Source organism: Tamandua tetradactyla, chromosome 5, assembly GCF_023851605.1.
Source record: "Tamandua tetradactyla isolate mTamTet1 chromosome 5, mTamTet1.pri, whole genome shotgun sequence".
Taxonomy (NCBI): domain Eukaryota; kingdom Metazoa; phylum Chordata; class Mammalia; order Pilosa; family Myrmecophagidae; genus Tamandua; species Tamandua tetradactyla.
The window spans coordinates 173,307,485-173,330,940 of record NC_135331.1 but is presented as its reverse complement, the minus strand read 5'-3'; the positions used below and the strand labels follow the sequence as shown (position 1 = coordinate 173,330,940).

At 38.8% G+C, this 23,456-nt stretch overlaps 1 protein-coding gene across 1 annotated transcript in view; it reads left to right on the top strand.

Moving 5' to 3' along the window:
• The first annotated feature begins 1,304 nt into the window (after positions 1-1,304).
• The window catches only part of HS3ST5 (heparan sulfate-glucosamine 3-sulfotransferase 5), a 229,267-nt gene continuing 207,115 nt past the window's right edge, over positions 1,305-23,456 (top strand). Inside the window, exon 1 of the mRNA XM_077162707.1 lies at positions 1,305-1,613. The gene's annotated coding sequence lies outside the window, so the exon portion shown is untranslated. The remainder of the gene's footprint in view (positions 1,614-23,456) is intronic.

Below are 23,456 nucleotides of genomic sequence, written 5' to 3'. Positions count from 1 at the left end.
AAATACCAGAGTTTCCTGTAAGCCTTAGAAACTACCAGATGATATAACTCATCTTTAATTTTTTATTAGTATAAGAATCATTCACTAAGTGCTTTTTCTGCTCATTGGTCTCAGTGTGGCCTCAAATTTGTCAATCCTATTTGGTTTTCCTCCATAGGCATCTTATCAGTTATTTGTGATAATATTAACCTCCATTCACCTCCAGCCATTACATCCCAAGTGTATTTCTCAATTCTGTTTAAATGGAGATGCTTGCTTCCTTCTTCAAAAAAAGAAACTAAAATATGCTTTATCCTCAACCTTTCCCTCTGGTAATGAGTTCTTCCAATCAGCAATCAATCATGTGAGTGGTGACAGAGAGGAAGGAGTAGGATATGACCTGGGTTTCTGGATATGGCTACTGGTGGTTGGCGATGTCATAATTGAAAGAATAGAAGACAAGAAGCAAATCTTAAAGTGGGTGAGTGATTATTTCAGTTTGAAAAACTTGAATTTTGGGTACCTGTGGGACATTTGAATGGAGATGTATATCAAGCAATTGGATATAAAGTCTATTTGCTGAGATTTAAACTAGATTGCAGTGTGGGTGCCATTGACTTATCCATGAGACTAAAAGAAATTCCCAAGGGAAAGCATGTAGAATGAGAAGAACCGTGGACCAGAGATGGAATCCTGAAACATACTGAGAATGGTGGGCAGGGGAAGAGATGCACCCAAAAAAGGTTACAAGATCTACTTGGAGAGGAAAAAAGCACCAGGAGGGACATCATGGAAGTCAAGGAGTAGTAGAGGGAATAAGGGTTCAATTGTAGCAAAGTCTTATACCAAGATGAGAAATGGAAAATGTTCATTAGATTTGTTGTGAAGGATACTGGTAAACTTCGTCAGAGATTTCCACCAAAGTCAGTTCTTTTTACTAGAACCCATTACCTCTTTCTTTCTTGGCTCCTTAAGTTTTCCAATCATTCTCCTGCACCTCAACCTCCCCTCCTTTAACAGTCTCCTTCCAGCAGCTACTGGGTCCCTCTGCTCTATTTTGACAGCCAAGCTCAATGAGAGAAGAGTTTATGCATGCTATCTCTGTCATTTAAAATCCAATTCAAGGGGTGCAAGGGTAGTTCAGTGGTAGAATTCTCGCCTTCCATGTGGGAGACCCAGGTTCAATTCCCAGCCATGCACTTCCCAAAACAAAGAAAGAAAAAACAAATAAACAAAAATTCAACAAATGGTGCTGCAGTAACGGGATACTCACATGTAAAAAGAATGAAATGTGATCCCGCCATGCTGCATACAAAAAAAAAGAAGAATCCAATTCACACCCAATCCAGGTTGGCTTCTACACCCCCACCACAACCTTTTGCCAGAACTGCTTTGTTATTAGGCTCACCAGTGACCTCCAGTCCACCAAACCCCACATTCTTTACGCCTCTCAGCAGAGTTATACAACCATATTCTCCTTCTTTAAACATTCTTTTCTATTGTGACGCCATAGTCTTTCTTTTTCCTGTTGTATCCTCTGCTGGTTTCTTCTCCTCTGCCCAACTTCTCAATGTCACAGTTTTCCTGAATTTTTGTCTTGAATGCTCTGCTTTCTTTCTAAACTGTCCTTGTAGGTAAGTGCATCTGTTACTGGGCTTTAAATGCCACCCATAGCCTATAGTTCTCGGGATTACATTGCTGGGACAAGGTCTTCCCATACACTAACATGCCTTGTGAATGTAATGAACACAAAGAACTCTTACAAACCTGTAATAAAAAAGAAAAAAAACAGATTAGAAATCAAGGGGACAGTAAATGGTAAAAATGGCTAATAGTAATCAAACATCAAATTAAAAATAAATTTCACTGGGCAAGATGAAGATGAATTATGATATTATAATGAGTAAGGCTGAAGAAATGGACACTTTCACATGACTTGATGGGGAAATAATTTGGTACATTGGGAAGTACAGTCTGTCAATATGTATTAAAATGCAGATTATGCATTTCCTTTGACGCAACATGTCCACTTCCAGAAATGCATCTTGAAATAATTTGAAAAATGTATGACATGCAGACAATGTTTTTCATCATAGAGTGTATAAGAGCATGAGTCTGGATGCAGTCTAAATGTCAATCAATAAAGAATGAGTTAACTTATGTATTATCTTTATAATAGGATATCATGCATATAATGATGCGGCTCTGTATTTACTTTTGAAAAAAAACAATACTATATTATTAAGTGGAGAAGGCCACTTTCAAAACAATGTTTCTGTTTTGATCTTTTTCTAAAAGTATTTGTTTAGACATGCCTAGGAAAGAATCTGGAAAGAGATATAATAATGAGTCTTGCAGGGTGGTGTTATAAAGAGCATTCTTTACATTGTTCTTTTTGCTTTATGTATTTCAGATTTCCTTCATTATAACTATGTAATTAGCTTTCCCTCCCTTAATTATAAAAAGCTATCTTCCTGCAAATGAATGTGGGTGTTCTTAATTACAGTTTTTAATTACTGTGACTGGCATTGACAATATAGAGGATGAGGAGAATCTCTTATGACCAATTTTTTTATGCAATTTTATTGAGGTATATTCACATACCATATAATCATCCAAATTGTACAATCAGTGGCTCACAGTATCATCATATAGCTGTACATTCATCATCGCAATAGATTTTTGAACATTTTAATTACTCCAAAAAAATAAGAATAAAAGTAACAATAAAAATAGAAAAAGAACACCCAAAATATCCCATGTCCCCCTCCCCTCTATTATTTATGCATTCTTTGTCTTTTTTTTTTTTTTGTCTTAGTCATCCATCCATACATTGGATAAAGGGAGTCTCAGTCACAAGGTTTTCACAATCACAGGGTCTTATGACCAATTTTGAAAGAAGACGAGCCACCCCTCTGTGCCACACGCACACTCCTCTTGTCCTTCCCAGACACGTGAGTGTGCCACTGACAGTGCCACTGACAGTGGGTGCTGTGCTCCTTACACACTGTGACCGAACACCTCAGTGCCACATCAGTTGAGACACTGGTTCTCTGCCTGATTTCTAATCGTATTTTATTTTGTTTTTCAATTAGAAACCAGTAATGGAAACTTTCAAAGAAATGAGCTTCCATCTGAAACAAGGTTGTTGGAAAGCTACCTGAAAATAACAAATTTCAAGGTTTTGAAGATTAGGAGATAGGTTAGAAGTTCAAATAGCTTTTGTCTTATCTGGAGAATTGGATAATTTGCTGTTTAACTAGCTAAGAAGAGGTTTTGCTGTTAGTTTTTATAGAGGCTTGAATGAGGAAATTAGAATATAAAATAAGAGTTCAAAGCATAAGTGAAGATCTTTTATTTTTTTCCCGAGTCTTTTTATCTGTTTTTTTAATACTAAGATGGAGTTTGTACAAAAATTCAACAAATGATACTGCAATAATTATTATTTCCAGACCTACATTAAAAATAATTAAAAGAATGCAAACTTAAGTAAGATATTTACTGGAAAACAACAACCTGATATTATTATATGTGCATTCTCATCTCTGCCCTGTCTACATTTCCAAACATACTATTATAATATTATAATGTTATTTTATTATTAATAATATATTCATAGCCATAGCAAAATTTTCAATTATGAAAAATAAATGTACTTATATTCAGTATACCTCCAAGAGAGAAAGGTATTTTCTGATAGCATTTCTCCAGCAAAAACTTATTACAATAAAAGGGATTCCTCCAGAATTACTGTCAATTAACTATAAGATATAATAGTTCACAGTCCCCCACTCATTCCAAATAATTGACTTTTTATATTACTTTGACTTTTATCTTAATTGTTAAATAATATTGCTGTTATGCTATTTCAGCCTTTTTTTATTTTTTTAAGGTAGATGTGTAATATTATGAAAACTGTTAAATACGTTTGCAAGTATTCTCAAAGTTTCTATTTCTTTTTTAACATGAGAGGAGGTATGTTAGTCCAATGTAATAAAAAGCTTGTGTTATAAAATATTTTTAAAAGACATTAAGAATGGTGCTATCCAGAGATGAGACAGAGCTTATGAGTCTTTTGTATCTTTGTAGTTGGTGGTAGTTACATTCAGTTGTCAACCTTGCTGGGTGACATTACCTAGTTCTGTTGCTGTGGACATGAGCCGATGGTACATGAGCCTCATCTGTTGCTCATTACATCTGCAGTTGGCTAGGAGGCGTGCCTACTGTAATGAATGATGTTTGATTTAATTGGCTGGTGCTTAAATGAGGGACCTAAACATAGCACAGCCCAAGCAGCTCAGCATACCTCATCTCGGCACTTGCAGCTCAGCCCAGGCCTTTGGCGATGCAGAAAGAAATCACCCCAGGGAAAGTTGTTGGAACCCAGAGGCCTGGAGAGAAGTCCAGGAGAGATCACTCTGTGCATTCCCAGGTAAGAAAGAACCTAGGTTGAAAGTTAGCTGCCTTTCCCCTGAAGAACTAATGAAATAAATCCCCCTTTATTAAAAGCCAATCCATCTCTGATGTGCTGCATTCTGGCAGCTAGCAAACTACAACAGATTTTGGTACCAGAGAGTGGGGTGCTGCTGCAGTTTGCAAATACCAGATATGTTGGAACAGTATTTTGAATGACTATGGGGAAGATTTTGGAGGAACCATGAAGAGAATGATGGAGAAGTCCTGGAGTGCTTGAAGAGACTGTTAGTGTAAATGGAACCACTGCCAGTCTGGACAAAGGGGGACACAAAGGGACAAATTGGAGTTGCAGAGTGAGAACAATGGAAGCTCAGGTCTGAAGCCAAGAAACCTCAGCCAGGAGAGTAGACCCACCCATATACATGAGAGGATGAGTTTGCCCTGAGGGCAGAGGATGAGTCTCCCATCTCCTTGCAGTGGAAGAGTTGTGCCGCCTCAGGCCTTTGAGAAGGTACAGCACAGTCCTTGGGGACTGGGGAGAGCCTGGCTGCCACCACATGGAGGGGTTGAGTGTGTGCTCTGGAAATGGCAGAGAGCCCAGATGTGGCCCCGATACCTGGAGACAGTGGAGCCAAGAAAAACGTGGTCTCCCCAGTGTCCCCTGAGGTTGATTTGGAAAGAGGCGGGCCATTGTGTAGGCCCTTGGAAAGGATGGGACTGACACTTTCTAAAGCCGAAGGATAAATGACTTTCAGACTTTGAAATCCAATGGTGTTTGCCCTGTAGGTTTTCCTTCCAATTTCTCCTTGGATCCTGTGACTGTCCCTCCTTTGCATATTGGTACCAGATAACTCGTTTTGAGATTCATAGGTCCACAGCTAGAAGAGAATTTTTTGCACCTTAATATTGTTTAGGGTGATGTGTTTAGTTGCCAAGTTGACAGTGGGTGGATATGTGGTAGTTAGATTCAGTTGTCAATTTGGCCAGGTGAAGGCACCTAGTTCTGTTGCTGTGGACATGAGCTAATGGAATGTGAACCTCATCTGTTACTAATTACATCTGCAGTCAGCTAAGAGATATGCCTGCTGCAGTGAATGATGTTTGATTTAATTGGCTGGTGCTTAAATGAGAGAATTCAATGTAGCACAGCCCAAGCAGCTCAGCATACCTCATCTCAGCACTTGCAGCTCAGCCCAGTCCTCTGGAGATGCAGAAAGAAATCATCCTGGGAAAGTTGTTGGAACCCAGAGGCCTGGAGAGAAGGCCAGCAGAGTCACCCTGAGCCTTTCCATGTAAGAAAGAACCTCAGTTGAAAGTTAGCTGCCTTTCCTCTGAAGAACTAATGAAAGAAATCCCCTTTTATTAAAAGCCAATCCATCTCTGGTGTGTTGCATTCTGGCAGCTAGCAAACTACAATAGTAGTCTTCTCAGTTCGATTCATAGAGCACTTCTCATGGAAAGATCCTTTATATTATCAGTGGCTTAATTATTCATGGAAATAATGTGTAAAGTAGAACAATACAAAACGGAGCAATTTCAATGCCCTGGTATATTACAGGAATCAGCAATGTATGATGCCTACTTAATGGAAATTCATTGCAAGCGATACTCATTTCCCATAGTAAATAGAAAAGAAATTGTGTGCAGAGAGGACCTGTTGAGAAGAGAGGGTGCAGTACACCGTTCCACAAGAAACTCTTTCTCATTCTGGCATCATGCCTGCACCAAACTCTTCCATAACTTCACGTCAATTGACTAAATGAGGAGGTAGGAACACTCTCCTAGGGTTTTGACAAGGACAGGCACTTTGGGGAAGGGGCAGCGTGGACTTTGTCCTTCTTAAGTGTTCCAAACTGCAAAGTTTTGGAAGATAAATCTAAGAGACGATGTTAAGTACATTAATCTATAGCTAAGGATTTTCATTCACAATTTAACAATACTAGATACTGTAAATGGATCTGTAAAAAACATGTCTATTAAGTAAGACATATATATATTTTCTCCATGCTCTGTTTATAATCTAAAAATTATCAAGCTTCACTTCTCCCTCCATCCTTCTCTCTCCTCCCCTCCCTTCCTCTTTCCCTCCCTCTCTCTCTCTCTCCCAGCAGAAAATACAAAGGTCAAATTCAGTTCTGTTCATATTGACTGATTTATTGCCATTCTCTTTATTATAAAGAAAATAGAAACCGTAGAATATATACTCAGCCAGCTTCCTCCACATTCATCTGAACTTGCCTTCCTCCCCTGCCCCTTAAAACAGGTAGAAATGCTCAGTCTCTTGGCCACAGTTAACTCCTCTACTTGCATGATTGCACCCAGTCCCTCAACCCTCTGCAGCACCATCTCAATAGTTAATTCTCCTCTGCTTTATCCATAGGGTTCCTTCTTAATAATCTCTTTTCACTTATTCAATAACCCATATTTTCTCATCCTAAAAATAATAATAATAATAGTCTTCCCTCAGCCCTTTCACTACTGAATTATCTCCTCTGTCCCTTTATTACCCAAATGTTTGATGAGCGTCTACACTATTGCATACTGCTCTTCCCTAGCTTCTGCCCCCACCACTCACTTGAACTGCTGGGAGCTGCTGTCCCTGTTGTTATTCTCATCATTGTCATCACAGCAATGTTTGTGCGACCTCTCTGGGCCCCTCACACCCATCTACACACTGCAACCAGAGATGGTAGGAAATACTAACATGATCCTGTCCCCTGTCATCAGAATAAACTCCAAACTCTTTAACATGGTCCTGCTCTCCTCTCTTTCCTCATCTTTTGCCACTCCAATCCGCACATTCTATATTCCAGCCCCAAAGAACTGCTTTTAGTATCTTCAGCAGATTATGTTCTTTCCACTCTGTCCCTTTGCATGTGAGGGGCCTATCATTGGCTGAAACGCCCGCCTTCCCCCGGCCAACTCAGCATTTAGCAGAGAGCGTGGCTCATATTAGCTTTTATGTTTTAAGTTGAAAGATCTAGAGTCTTGCCACTTCGATTACTCCAGACTCTGAAAATGATAGTGATATCTACAACTGCTTGGATCCTATGACCTTCTCTCTATATTTGCCCCCCACCCCCCAAAAAAAACACCCTGCATATTCTCTTCGTAATACTCTTGGCTTTTCTATTAACCAATTTGCTAGTACCTTGTTATATCTGACTATAGATATCTTACTATTTATCTTATTATTAAAAGAACAACCAAAGGAAAAAACCTTAATTTTATAAATATAATTATTTTATGCATATTTCTTATAGGTAAACACAAGAGAAGAGTTTTAGTAAGTGTTATAATTTTTACACAGTATCTATATAGTATTTATATCTATGAAAAAGTATGTGTTAAGGATTTATTTCAAAAGATCTAAAACATTCCTGAGGTTTTAATTACTGCCCTTTTTATTGAAGTTGTATATGATCTGATAGTATTAGAATAGAATATATAAAATTTATGGCTAAATAATATTCTATTTTGTAATTGTGCTGGCTTGAAAGGGTTTATGTACCCTAGAAGAGCCATGTTTTAAACCTAAACAATATTGTGGGAGCAACCTTTCCTCTTAATCCCTATACAGCACTATAGGTTGGGAACTTGATTAGATTATCCCCACAGAGATGTGACTCAATCAATGTGGGTGTTAAGCTTGATTAGATAGAAATGTTTCTCCACCCATTCTGTGTGGGTCTTGATTAGTTTAATGGATTCCTATAAAAGAGGAAACATTTTGGAGAATGTAGGAGATTCTGAGAGAGCAGAACAATATAGCCATGAGAAGCAGGAAGTCTTCCTTTGGAGATGAAGAAGGAAAATGTCTCCTGGGGAGCTTCATGAACAGGAAGCCAGGAGAGAAAGCTAAGAGATGATGCCATGTTTGCCACATGCTTTTCTAGATGAGAGAGAAACTCTGACTGTGTTTGCCATGTGCCTTCTCACTTGAGAGAGAAACCCTGAACTTCATCAGCCTTTTTGAGGCAAGGTATCTTTCCCTGGATGCCTTAGATTGGACATTTCTATAGACTTATTTTAATTGTATCATTTTCTTGGCCTTAGAACTGTAAACTAGCAACTTATTAGATTGCCTTAGAACTGTAAACTAGCAACTTATTAGATTCTCCTTTTTAAAAGCCATTCTGTTTCTGGTATATTGCATTCTGGCAGCTAGCAAACTAGAACAGTAATATTCTCTATTTCTTTAAAGAGACCAACATTAGGATGCTAAAGTGTTGCATTTCTAAGTATAAAAGTACAACTGAACAAATGTGGTTATATTTCTTATATGAACTGTCATACTTTACCTATATGTGGGATTTTGGATTATTAATTAGACTATGTTCTTAAAGGTGTAATAAACAATTCTCAACAAGTTTATAACCTATTTTTGTATTTCTATCAAACAAATTACTAGCATAAATGAAATTTAAATAAGAAATTCCATTTACAAAATAAGATAGCTTATTAATAGAGTTTTATTGCAATTAGTTACTTTTTATTTTAGTTATGAGTTTTAGCTTGCTTTTTTGAGATGTTTAGAGAAGCCTGTGTATTGCAGACTGATGCTGAAATAATTCCTTAAATGCATATTTGTGTCTTTATTTGTCTCTTCTGTATCTATATCTATATTTACCCCTATGTTTGTCTTTAGGGATTCCATCAAAGTCTCTAAAAATCTTAGTGATATATTTCCTAATAAAGATTATCTAAAGTATGTCACATTGAGTTTTTAACCTGAATGTTTAACAGCTTAACCACTAAGGCATTATCTACATAAAAGAACTATTTACGGGCAGGCCACAGTGGCGCAGCAGGCAAGAATGCTTGCCTGCCATGCCAGAGGACCCAGGTTTGATTCCCGGTGCCTGCCCATGTAATAAACAAACAAAAAAAAAAACTTAAAAAAAAAAAAAAGAACTACTTAGTTTTTTTAGAGTTCTTATTTTACTGTATACAGGTGCACATGTCCTCTCACTTATTTAAAAGGATCAATCACCAGGTTTTAATTGAATTCCTCCCATATGAAAATATGACAGTCCATAGAGATACACAACAAAGTCAACCATAGTCCTGGCTTTTGTATTTTGTCTAGGAAGGAAGACATGCTGTATATTCATAAAAAGTCAACAATGCAATGATGCCATATAATGAATATTAAAAATATTAGATAAGGGGGACAATCAAATCAGTAGGCTGAGTCTTCAATCTTGGGGTTTGCCTCTTTTAAACTTATCCCTGCCAATGATAGGCTAAGCCTATTTTAAATTATGCCTGAGAGATACTCCCACAGAACCTCATTTGTTGCTCAGATGTGGCCTCTCTCTCTCTAAGCTGGCATGGCAAGCGAACTCACTGCCCTCCCACTTCTACATGGGACCTGACTCCCAGAGGTGTAAGCCTTCCTGGAAAGTGGGACAGAAATCCTGGGATTAACTGGGACTCGGCATCAAGTGATTGAGAAAACCTTCTTGACAAAAAGGGGGAAGAGAGAAATGAGAAAGAGTAAAGTGTCAGTGGCTGAGAAATTTCAAACAGAGTTGAGAGGTTATTCTGGAGGTTATCTTTACACATTATATAGATATTCCCTTTTTAGTGTATGGTGTATTAGAGTGGCTAGAGGGATGTACCTGAAACTGTAGAGCTGTGTTCCAGTAGCCATGTTTCTTGATGATGATTGTATATAGCTTTTGCAGTGTGACTGTGTGATTGTGAAAACCTTGTGTCTGATGCTCCTTTTATCTACAGTACGGACAGATAAGTAAAAAATATGGACAAAAATAAACAAATAATAGGGGGAACAGGTTAAAATAAATAGACTAGATTGAAATGCTAGTGGTCAAGAGAGGGAGGAGTAAGAGATATGGCATGTAGGAGTTTTTACTTTTTTCTTTATATTTCTTTTGTTGGAAAGATGCAAATGTTCAAAAAAATGATCATGGTGATGAGTACACAACTATGTGATGATATTGTGAGCCACTGATTTACACCATGTATAGAATGTCTGTATGTCAAGACTACTTGTATTTTGTTTGTTGTACACAATAAAAGTAACTTTTAAAGTATTAAAGAAAAAGTAATGAAATTTAGTATATAGAAGTAGAGGTTGATAGAAAGGCAATAGTGTCATCAATTATGGACACAAGAACTCCTTCCCAAAAATCCTATGAGAAGTGAGTGCTAGCCCATGTTGTTTTTTAATGGATTATACATCACAACCAAGTGAACTTTATTCCAGAAATGCAGAGGTGGTGCAACATAAGAAAGTCAATCAGTGTAATGCACCACCTTAAGAGAATGAAAGAGACAAACTTGATCACATCTTGATTGACACAGAAAAGGCATTTCACAAAACTCAATACACAAAATAAAAATAGATAAACTCAAGCTTCATTAAAATTAAGACCTTTTTTCATCAAAGTATACCGTGGAGAAAGTTAAAGGATGGCATACTGAATAGGAGAAACTATTTGAAAATTGTGCATATATAGCATTCTCATATGCCATGTCTTCAGGATATGGCAAACAATGGGTGGGATGGGGGGGACATGCCCTTGTTTTCACTGGCTACAGGAAATGTGTGTATCTAAAATATGATTCCCATGTTAGGTAGAGCTAATTGCTAGTATCAGTCAACAATGTGTAGAATTTGATCAATGGAGAATGTTGAGGGGAGTCTGGGAAATCGGAGGCTAATCTGAAAATTCTTGTCAGTAGCAACAACAGCAGTTGTATTAATAGTTAACGTTAACCGTGATTACTGATCAGATGTGGCCCATGCACAGATCACATCATTTAATCTTCTCAGTAACCCAATGAGGAAATGCATTCACTATCTACAGATGAGAATTGAGCCATAGAGGAGTAAAGTCCCTTTCCCAGAGCCTCCCTATAAATATTTGTTCCCCACATCATTTCCTTTTCAGACCCCATGTTCTTATTTGCTTTGTTGTCTCTGTGAGTCCAAATAACCTGGACAAAGCAATTCATTTGAAAACAAAGAGCCTTTTCCAATAAAGAGCCACAAGGATTGAGCAGATCAGAGTTAGGAAGATCAAAATCAGGGACTCTGGCAGTTACAGGAAGATAGCAAAAGGTCATACAGCCAAGAGTTTTAAATAGGGGGAAATTGTCTGCCAGCACGGATCAGGCGCCGGGACAAGGACTGTGCATGAAGGGCACTAATTACAGGTCCCAGTCACTCATGAGGGGTGCCCTGCCCAAGGTGGCCTGCCGAGGTCTTTACCCAGAGAATACGCCACAGCTCACCCTGTGCCTGTGGCTGTGGCTACAGCAGTCTCCCGCCTATTCCCTCCTTGCCTGGGATCACTCTCTTTCACCCACGGTGTTGCACAGGTTGGACTGGCCCTGCTGGAGTTTGCAGCCACACTCTCACTGCTGCTGCTGATGGGGGCGGCGGGGGGGGGGGGGGGTGTGGTACTTGGGAATGGAATCTTTTTGTTTTCTGTCTAAATTCAAGTGTCTGTGAGAACTGGTAGGGAAACTGGAGCCCAGCAGGAAAATCCTCAGTCAAGACCTGAAACAGTTACAGGAGAGGAACCTTCAGGTATTCCCTGCAGGATCAGACAGGTCACCTCCCTCCAAAGGAGGATACCTGTGGATGAAAACAGTCACCCACCATCTTTATCTCTGAATAATGAAAAGCTATTGGGTGCCTCTGTATTTAATGACTCAATTTTTCAATTTACTAGAAGGCAGGCTTACCAGTATTTCTACTTGTTTTTTTTGAAGTCTATGATAACATTCAAAAGAGAATTCCATGTAAAACATAGACAATAAAGTGAATCAAATAAAGACATGGAATATGGACAAAAGCCACTGAATATCCAGGACCTTGATAAGAAAAATAAAGGGTTGCCCCAACCAAAATATCCCCAAGTTTTGTTTAGCTTATTACTTGCCAGGAGTAGAGATAGAAGAACTGGGCTGTGAAGCCAGACTACCAAGGTTTAAATGCCAGGTCTGCCCCCAACAAACTATGACTTTGGGAGCATTATGTAACCTCTCTGAGCCTCCACATCCACATATGTAAAATACAGATGATGGTAATGATCCATAGGGCTAGGAAAAGGATTAAGTGAGTTGTTACTTGTACAAAGTGCTTGAAACAGTACCTGGTATTCCGTAAGTGCCTCAGAAGTATAGATTTTTTTTCATCCCTCTAATTGCCCAGGACAAAAACCTGGGAAACACCCATGACACCCCTATTTCCCAGTCCACTGACTCCATTCCAACAGACACTGTCAATTCTGTCTCCTAAGTAGTACATGGAGGCATCTCCTTCTCTCTCACTGGACTGCCAATAATCCCACATCTCTTATTGAATTTAAAACAGCCTCTTGGCAGTAACCATCTAACTGGGCTCTGTAAGTTCCTTGTATCCCTACAGGTATGATCCTCAATCCACAAGTCAAGTAAAGTTTACACTCATTGTAATAGTTGAACCTAATTTCTATTTTAAAACCATGTTGCTACTGTCCAGATGGAAAGAAATTTAGGCAAATTCATTTAGGAGGTTCAGGGCCTTCCCACTGTGCCCAGTTCTGTGGTGGGGACAGGGACAAATGGGAATCCGGTCCTTGGCTACATTGGCAGTCAGGAAATGTCACCTGGGCTGCATGCATGGCTCTGCAAGCTCTGCTATGCCCTTGTTACACTTGGGTTCCTAAACCTTTCTCATGCTGCCTGCAGCCTCATCCCCCTCTTTGCAGCATGCTGGCATTTCCTCCCTGGGGTATTGCCTCTTTTCCAGGTCAAACAGACCTGCTTACCAAAAAGCAGAAGCCAGGGAGCCGCTGCACCAAAACTCAAACCCCTTTCTCTTCTCTCTTATTTTCCTCTCTCCTCCCCTCCCCCTTCCTCTCCTCTCCCCTCCTCCCAGCCCAAATGACTGCCCTTGTTGCTTCTACATTTCTGGGAGAAATCCTGCTTGCTTTGCATTTCTATCCAAAACACTTCCCCTACACATCCACATTCTCTCCCTGATATCTACTTCACACAATCTCTAAATTGTCCCACGGCAGTTTTGGATCACAAAGCCAGAGAGAACATTTCTATTTTTCACCTTGCTGTATTCCTTCCCTAAGGCAATGAGCAGAAGGTCTACTGCCTGTTTAAATGGAGAAATGTAAAAGGAAGAATGACAGGGGAAAAATAGATGAATATCTCAAATATCATCTCACCACACATTCAATAGACAGAAGCCAAGTAGATTGGCTATGAGACCTAACACAAGTTGCATTGTGTCATTCCCCCATGAAAAACACTTCCAGTGGCTTCTAGCTATATTTTGCATGATATCAAAACTTCTGGACCTGGTGAACAAGCTCAGACGTATTGGTGCAGGGCCACTGCCTCCTTCACTCTCTTTTCCTGTCACCTCTTCCCTCTTCCTCAATATTGCATCATATTAACCTTCCATCAGTTCCTTGTAAGAGGAGATATGTTCACTCCTCCGAATTAACTACATTTTTTATGATATTTTGACTTAAGATGCTTCCCATCCATAAAATCAAAGCACCACAAAAGATCTAGGAGGAAGCAGCTACTCTCTAGATCTTTGTTGGACCGTTTCAGAATGCAGCGTGGTCACTGAGCACTTGAAATGTGGCTAGTCTGTGCTATAATTGGAGATTTCAAAGATCTGGTAAAAAAAAAAAAAGGAATCTAAATTACCTCGATAACTTTTTCTATTGAATCTAAATTACCTCGATAATTTTTTCTTTTGAGCATGTTATTGATATTGAAAACAATCAATGTTATTGTTATAGATCAGTGTTGAAATGATATTTTTGACACCCTGGTTTCAAAAAAAGAGACTGTTAAAATTTGTTATGCTTGTCCCTTTTACTTTTTTTGTTAATGTGGCTACTAGGAAGTAATGCGTTTGTGACTGACTTACATTACATTTCTATTGAACAGTAGCTGCTCCATCACAATCTGTGATGGAGAACAACTTAAACTATAGAGAAGGGGCAGAGATTCTGCTCCCATACTGTCTTCTAAAACTCCAGGGGTGATTATCCTTTGATTCACTTCTCAGACAGGGTCAGCCTTAGATCGGAGTGACTTTATAGCCATGTTGCATTTTTTTCAAAAGACAGCATTCCTTTCCATTTTTAAACACATTCTATTCAGAAACCTATAAACATCCTGGAATTTTGATTATGACTTCTAGGTAGCTCTGTGATTATTCTCAGACAACATAATTTTCTCTTGTAACCATGTAGAGCTTACACTCAGCTCCCTCTGCAGATGCTCAGGGAGCTCTTAAGCAAATAGTGATCACCCAGCTTTGACTCCCATGAATTCCACCCTTCCAGACCTCTTATGTACAAATTCTCTTCTGTGGGTCACCATAATTTCACAGGCAGGCAGTCAGCTGAGGGAGAAACAGGGATATCTTAACCCGTGGTTAATGAAAAATTCTCAGTGGGTTAACCTCATGCAGAATTGAATCAATGCATTAGCTCTCAATCCTCGGCAGATTGACCGTGAAGCAAACACATAAGCAGTAATCTGCACAGAGGCATAGAGGGACATGCACTGTTAGAGCAGGAGTGGATTTTTCAGGATGAATCTTAGCAACTCTCTTGTTTTACAAATAAAAGAATCAATCCTGAGTAGTAAAATGAATTGGCATTTAGGGGCAAGATTGGTCCTGGAACCCATGGCTTCTAACTCATTCCATCAACAAATATTTGCTGAACTATCCACTAGGTGCTGGTTACTCTCCTGGGTCCTGGCATAAATGGCTGTCAGTTAGGGTGCTTTCCGGATGTAAGAGAAAGCCCAGTTCAAAGTGGCTTACAATTCGGCTGGTGAACTCACTGCCCTCCCCCTACGTGGGACATGACTCCCAGGGGTGTAAATCCCCCTGGCATTGTGGGGCATGACTCCTGGGAATGATCTGCGACCTGGCATCATGGGACTGAGAAACGTTCTTGACCAAAAGGGGTAAGAGAGAAATGAAACAAAATAAAATTTCAATGGCTGAGAGAATTCAAATGGAGTCAAGAGGTCATTCTGGAGGTAATTCTTATGCAGTATACCGATATCCCTTTTCTGTTTTTGGTGTAATGGGGAGTAGCTAGAGGGAAATACCTGAAACTGTGGAACTGTAATCCAATAGCCTTGATTCTTGAAGAAAATTGTGTAACTATATAGCTTTCAGGGTGTGACTGTGTGATTGTGAAAACCTTGTGACTGATGTGCCTTTTATCCAGTGTATGGACAGAAGAGTGAAAAAAAATGGATAATAAATAAATAAATAATAGGGAGGATAAGGAGTAAAAAAAAAATGGGTAGATTGAAATACAACTGGTCAATGAGAGCAAGGGATAAGGGGTATGGAACGTATGGGTTTTTTCTTTGTATTTCTTTTTCAGGAGAGATACAAATGTTCTCAAAATGATCATGGTAATGAATATACAACTATGTGATGATATTGTCAGCCATTGATTGTATACTTTGGATGGACAGTATGCTGCTTGATGACATCTCAATAAAAATATATATTTTTAAAAGTTGGCTTAAAGAGTAAAGACAATTTATTGTCATGTGACTGAGAAGTCCTTCTGGCTTTAGGCAACTCTTGATGCAGTGGCTCAAATGACTACACTAGGATGATTATGCCCATGTCTCAGTGCCACTTACTGTGGCACCTTTGAGTCTCCTACATTTTTATCACAGTATAGCAATAAGCGGCAATCACTTTCAGGTACAGATCTAGCACAAAGGAAGACCACGTTGCTCTTAGGTCAGACATGAAACCAAATCAAATCAAACAACCAAAAACTTGGACTTCTTTCTTATCAGTTCTGATTGCCCAGGTTGATCAATTAGCATAGCCTGTAGATGGAATATGCTGACTGGCTTAAGCCAATCAGGGCCCACTCCTGGACACCAGCATGGAGTCAGTTCTATCCAGACCAAATGTGGATTTCAAGGTACAGTTTGCTTTAGAAGTGGGAAAGGGAAAATAAATTCAGGCCAAGCAACCAAACTATTAAACATAACTTTTCCCTGAAAAGCTCACAGTTGAGTGCTTTCCAATACACCAACTGGTTTTTCCAATCTGTTCCATGGAGCCCTGGAAGTTCTCTAGGGACAGCTCAGAGTTTGAGGCTGTCCATGCCTCCAGAAACCCCCACTCCTTCAAACAAAATCACTTTTCTTTCATCTCTGTTATATATTGCACTTCTGTATGAGAGTTCACTTGAAGAAAGTGCTTCACTGCCAAAATACACTTTTAATACCACTTACTATATAATGCTGGAAAAGTTTTCTACCTGACTTTTTATATATTACTTTTTCTTTGATTCAAGAATTTATCTCCATTACTGTAGTACTTCCAGTGCTAATCAAATGGAATCAGAAATGGAGATATTTCTCATGCGTCCAATGTTTTGCTAGCTTTCACATGGCATTTTTTCTATACCTTGCTCCTTTTGCTCACTCAACACACTTGAACAAGACTTGCATCTCTGTAAGACTTGTAAACACTCAACTTGAGTGAGCAAGTGAAATTTCTAATAAGCCAGAATTTTTTTTTAAATCAGGCCACTAATGTGGACACCTAGTAAATATAATACGATTCTCTTTCCAATAATATCCCCATTTACCTGGGATGGAATTATATCTTAATTTGAAAACTATCAAATAAATAAAAGCCAAGTTTTGATGCCAAAGGAAGACAAAGTGTCCCTCCCTACATGCCGAAGTTGGCAGTATGTTCATTATGATCATATATTTAGTGAATTATTCTCTTTTTGTACTATATTTTTATCTCCTTAATGTTCTAATCAATGAGATGTAAAATTTGAAATACAATATTCATTGTTAGTTTCCAAAAGATTCAATCTTAACATTGTATTTATGTGTATATATTTCAATCCTGTTTCAGCATAATGATGTATTTGGTCAATAATGATTTTTTGTGCCTAAAAAAATTTGCTGAGAAATATTTAGGAAATTCAAAATAGTCCCCCAAATTCAGGTTTAAACCATGACTAATATGCATGCCATAACTTCTGGTGGAAGATTTTATTATATAAATAACAGTATTATTTCTCCACTTAAAAAGGAAATTATGAAAATATGTAAGGACATAGAAATATTTCAGATTCCTCTTGATTTATTTCACATTAGTTGCCTTGGCACTTTATTTAGTGTAATATCTTTCTTTGGGTTTCCTGGAAAGACACTTGGTAGGAGACTTTTGTGCATGGAGTTTATTGTGAAATGTTTTGAAGGAACAACATTTGTAAGGAAGTGAGGGAAACAAGACTGGAGAGAGAGGGAGGGCTCTTCACCTGTGAATGTACCTACCACAGAAGCCCCAGGTTATTACCGAAGCTTCTCCCTGGATAGCTACTCAGAGTTGTCCCAAACTGAGACAAAGGGGAACAGCCTTTGTAGCCCACGCAGACCAAATACTGGGGGCTGGGTGCCCTAGGGAAGGGGCATCATCACAGGCAAGGTATTTCCCTTCATCTGGTCAAATCTTGAAGAGGGGCAGGGCTGTGAGCCATTTGCAGCCCACCCTCCGAAGTTGAGTTCCTCAGATGTGACATCTGGGTGACACACCACAAGATCCGATATGTTACTGTGTCCTCACCCCCACCCCCAGAGAGGACCTCTGGGGATAGAATAGCAGGTACATATCTGAAGAGTGCTAAAGACTTCTGTCTCAGACCTCATTTTCCATTCAAACTAATTACCCTAGTAACTTCGAATGCATGATTGAGTAAAGTAAAAGACATTTCTTGATAGTGGAAATACAAGAATATGACTGCTAGAATAAGAAAAGCATGTAAGAGATTCCCCTGAGCCTTAAAGGTTAACTATTGATTAGCATGTATGTGCTGAGAGAATATTAAAAAAAGAAGTGTAGAAACAAGGCAATGAATTTGTAGAATTTTTTTTAGGTATGTGATACGAGTCTTAACTAGGGATAAAAAAAGGGAAAAAATACAAGAAAGTTATTTCCTGTGCTTCGTTGGTTAAATAGCAATTTTTGCAAAACTCTTTTCCCTCAAGAGGAGAGACGCCTAAAGAAATGTCAACTCACTCCAAAACAGATGTCAGATTTGCCAGCAAAAGCACAATTCACAGTCTCTAATGGAAAGAGATTTTACTCACATGGCGGAGAGAGCGAGGTCCGTTTCTCTAGTGGGTATCTGCTCCCCATAGCCAGAAGGTCTCCATCCATGGGCAACACAGGGAGATGACCCACATGCAGCACCCTTCTCTTGCTTTATGTGCTGCTGCAGTGGAGAACCCCTGCTCCCTCCTCATCAGGGACAGATACCCCCAGGGTGTGAGCTGGATGTCATAAAACATACCCTCCAAAATCAGACCTGTCTCCAGTGAATGTTTAGTTATGCTCAGAGCAATAGGGGAAGGACTGTCAGGGAGGCTGACACCCCGGTCCTTAGCACAAAATATATTTATGGGTCCCAGGGAAAGACTGCCCCTACCACAGTTCTACGAAGCTGGGTAGCTAACTTGTTTTCATCAGGGAACACTAAAAATATGACACATACAGTCACATAGCCTATACGAGAGAACCATTAAAAAACAAATCAGGGTAGACACAAAATTGAATAACTAATACCATCAACCTAAAAATTCTGCTATTGAGCTGAAACAACTGATAATACCACCGGGAGTCCTTGCTTTGCACAGTACCATATTAACTGAAACTTGTGCATATAACAACTGTGAAACAGGAGGACTCTCTTTTTTTTTATTTTCCTACAAACCTGTCTCATTCTTGAAAATCATTAGAATTATTAAATTGTCTGAATCATTAGACTATGAACTGTATAGAGAAGAAACTTTGGTTTCGCTTGTCATTTTATCTCTATAGCCTAACACAGTGTCTGACCCTATAGGAGGCATTCAGTAAATATCTCATGGATGGAGGAATGAATGAGTGAACTATCAACCAAATGAAGTAAAGCACAGCAATCTGGTGTCCATACCTTCATTTCTCAGATTGTTTAGTAACTATCTGCATTATTTGCAAGATGAATCTTAAAATAATACAGAACTTTCTGCAGCAAACTTAATTTTAAGCTGCTTCTCTGGAGATGAAAAGATCTTGTAGCAACCCTTCAAAATACCATATTCCAAGCAAAGATTAGTTGCCCTTCCATTTTCAACTATCACTGCAGGTCTAGTTCCGAAAGGAGTACTATCAATATATTTTTAACTGGTAGAAACCATAGTGAAGAGTTCATATATAAATATTTTTGATTCAGCTAAGAAAATAATGTTTTTCTGTTGATTTCAAAAGCAAATAATACAAATTAAAGTTTCTAACTCTGTTCACTGTTATTCATGTTCACATAAACAAGCTAACCAGTAACAAAGAGGAAAAAAAATGAAAGAATAGAAATGCAAATATAAGCTGTAATCGCATTTATGGGCACTGGGAAAAGTGAATAATGACTAGTAAACACAGTACCTTACCCCAAGAGGGGTAAGGGGTTAATTTTATTTTTAACCACCAAACTTTTAAACTTAAGACTATAGCTTTTTTACATTTTTAAGAAATATATCCTGATACCTTAGAATCCCCACCATTGTGTATTTCAAACTCTAAAAGGTAGTGTTTTCTGTTTAGTCACATTTCTGTCAATCATTTTTGTTGCTTAGAATAGACTGAGAGCCCAGGTTTGCTCATTTTCCATTTTTCTGAAATTTCTCTCTCACTCTTGACCATTTCTCATGAAAACATGCAGTTTCTGGTTTTTATCATTAAGGAACAAATAACAGAGCACTCTACCTTAGGGGCATTTGGACTCTCTGGGGTTAAATTCACAGAAACTGATGAACTTCACTGTTTTGCAACTGAGAGTGACAGCAGCAAAGGGCTAACCACAGAAGGGTACTATTAGATAAATGAGAAACAGTAACCCAAAGTTGAAGGAATTACCAATTCCACAATGAGAGAAAACAAAAAAAGGAAGACACTGCAAGAAGATCTTCATTTGCATTAGAAACTTTGATTAGAAAGAAAAGAAAATTAGACAAGGAGAGGTTTTGTTTCATTTTTTCTTACTATTCTCATACCCACCCACATAGTAGATGAAACCAGGCTGTGGTGGATGAAGTAGAGTCTACATTTCAATACAAAGCTGTTGTGTTTTGCTTGAGTTTGTTCCGTATAATTTAGGTAGCAGTCTGGCTAAAGGAGAGATCTTTTCTCTTTGAAGGTGCTCCTTGTTCCGTGGGTGTGGCAGACCACAACCCCTGTTCTTTTCACTGTAACAAATGAAGCCCCGCCCTACTACTTTTAGAAGTTGTGAGAGGTCTAAACCAACTTGCCAATATAAAACTTGATTTTGAGTGGGAAGATGGCTTTCCTGAGTCTATTAAGAGGACAATAAGAGAAGGAGGAGATTGTGTTCCTTTCCTTTCTCTCAGTAGGAACATTGCACTTTAAATGCTGCCTGAGCTATCATTAAAGTGTTTTTTATTTGCCTTCGCCTAAGTGTGTCTGGAAGACAAGGCACATTATTGTCTATTAAGGCTGAGATGAGTAGAAAAGCAAATTGTAATAGGTCTGCTTTGGACATTGCTGTTGAAGCCCTCTTGACTACAATTTAACTTTCAGGCTTGCCATATGTGTGTATCATGCTCCATGGATTACAAATCCATCTATATCCATTATCACTTTCAGTTCTCACAAAACAGTGACTTAAGCAGATATAATGTCTGACAAATTACAGAATTCATGTGGTGCAACCATCCCTGCAAGTTTTCAGTAATCCCCCTTGGTAATTTAGTTTATGGAATATTACCATGTGGCACATTTCCCTTTGCAAATAGTCATGGAAATATTTGAGTGCTGGGCAAGCACTCTTCCTACAAAGTTATATAAAGGCATTTTAGTAACAGAGAAAATAATATAACACATATATCAATAGTATGCATGTAGACTGCTGTACATGACTTATAGCCACTGAGAATTCCCAGGCAAGGTCAGTTTGTGTAAAAAAAAAAAAAAGCTTATTCGGTATGGCTGCATGTGAAGCGTAAAGATGTATGCTGCCCCATTATTTCAGCCCCAGAGTCATGAGACTCAACTGACATATCCTCCCTGGGTCCTTTCCATGAAATTTTTACTTTTCTATCAGTACAAAGAACATAGTGGTTTCCAGTAGTTTGGGCACTAGAGTAACTACCTGCTTTGGCCACCCCTTATGTGTGGCTTTCCCATGTCACCTGTATGCACACGACTGTCTTGTTTGTCCATGGCATTTGCTGCTATGGCAAAGCTGAGGATTCTGTAAGTCTGCTGTTTGTACCAGATTTGCTTGATATACCTTGAAAACGAGTCTGCTGCTCTCTGAGTACTAAGTGACAGAGCAATCTATCAGGTGCTCTCACTTCCCAGCAATCTACTACTCTTCACGGTGTCCGTGGAAATTGTGCTTCGATGTCCTTACAGGACTATATCTGTCCTCACAGCTTGTGACTGTCTCCACATGAGTTTATCAGACCACATCTCCTCGGTTATTCTATTGTCATCTATTCTTCTCGCCTGTGGAGCTCCGTGGCAATCCATGCTAGCAGCTTGGCTATATACCAAGGCATCATTGTTGATGATACTGATTTGCCATTTAATATTAAGCATTATTGACAAGTGCATAGGAAGACCTAGGTGGGTTTTTCCTTTCTACCCCTATCTCATAGCTGTGGGTTAGGTCACACATTACTGCCCTGTCTCTCTAAAGACACACGTATATCAGAAGCATAATGCTGTTTTGGTGTCTTCCAATTTCCAGAAGAGCATATTTATCTTCTTAATCTGATTTTTTGCTTGTATTCATTCTGTGCAACCTTGGGAAAGATGCTGCCTTCATAGCCTTAGTTCTCAATTTTGTATTGCAATTACAAACTGTAGATATGGAATTTTTTTTGCCAGTTACTTTTCTATAGGGTTCTTCTATGCAGAATGATATCTTAGGTTGCTTAAAGCAGATACCATGAAGTGAATTTGCTTAAACAATGGCAGTTTATTAGCTTACTAGTTTACAGTTTTGATGCCATTAATACATCCAAATCAGGACATCATAAAGACAAGCTTTCTTCACAAAGGCCAGCAGCTGGCAAACCTTGGCTCCTCTGCCACATGGCAAGGCACATGGTGGCAACTGCTGCTCTCTCCCTTCTCTTCCAGGTTTTGTTGATTTCACCTGCTTGCTTCTGTGGCTGTCTCTCTCTCTCTCTCTCTCTCTCTCTCTCTCTCTCTCTCTCTCTCTCTCTCTCTCTCTCTTCCGTTTTTAAAGAACTCCAGTAGGAAAATTAAGTCCCAAACTGAATGTGGTGGAACTGAAGTAGCCTCATCAAAAAATCCTACTTACAATGGGTTTACATCTGAGGAATGGATTAGATATAAGAACATGCTTTTCTGGGGTACGTAGTGCTTCAAATCACCACAGTATATGAAACCTATCTGCTGCCTCTTCCTTCATTTGTTGCATTGCTATTGAAAACTAGAACTGTGTCAGGCCATATTCAATTCCCATGCAATAATCCCAAATGTTTTCAAATTGTACTACTGAAATTAATATGTGACATCTCTGCTCTCTTTCCCTTGAGGTGAACATAAGATAGTAGTGGAAAAGTATATAGGTGACTTTTCAAAAATTTACTATAAAAAGCCCCCATAAATGGTCACATTATGTGTTGAGTTTCCCACCATTTGAGTCCTCTCTACCTGAGGAAGAGTCCTCATCAGTTTTGGGTGATAAGTAACAGAATTCCTTTGAACTTATACAAAGTAACTGTAAAGGAAATGGGAGTGTCTTTGTGATTTAGCAACTGCATGAGCAGTTGGAAGACAGCTGGGGAGTAAAGGGGAAACTTTACAGTGATTAAAGGGGAAAATTTGAATTTCATAAAGACAATATTATGCTCCAACATTTCAATTCACATTTATGTCTTAAACAATATGCTAGACATTTTAATATTCACTTTCTTATTTATAACCCCACAACAATCCATGAAATATTTCATTTTTCTTTCTGGTG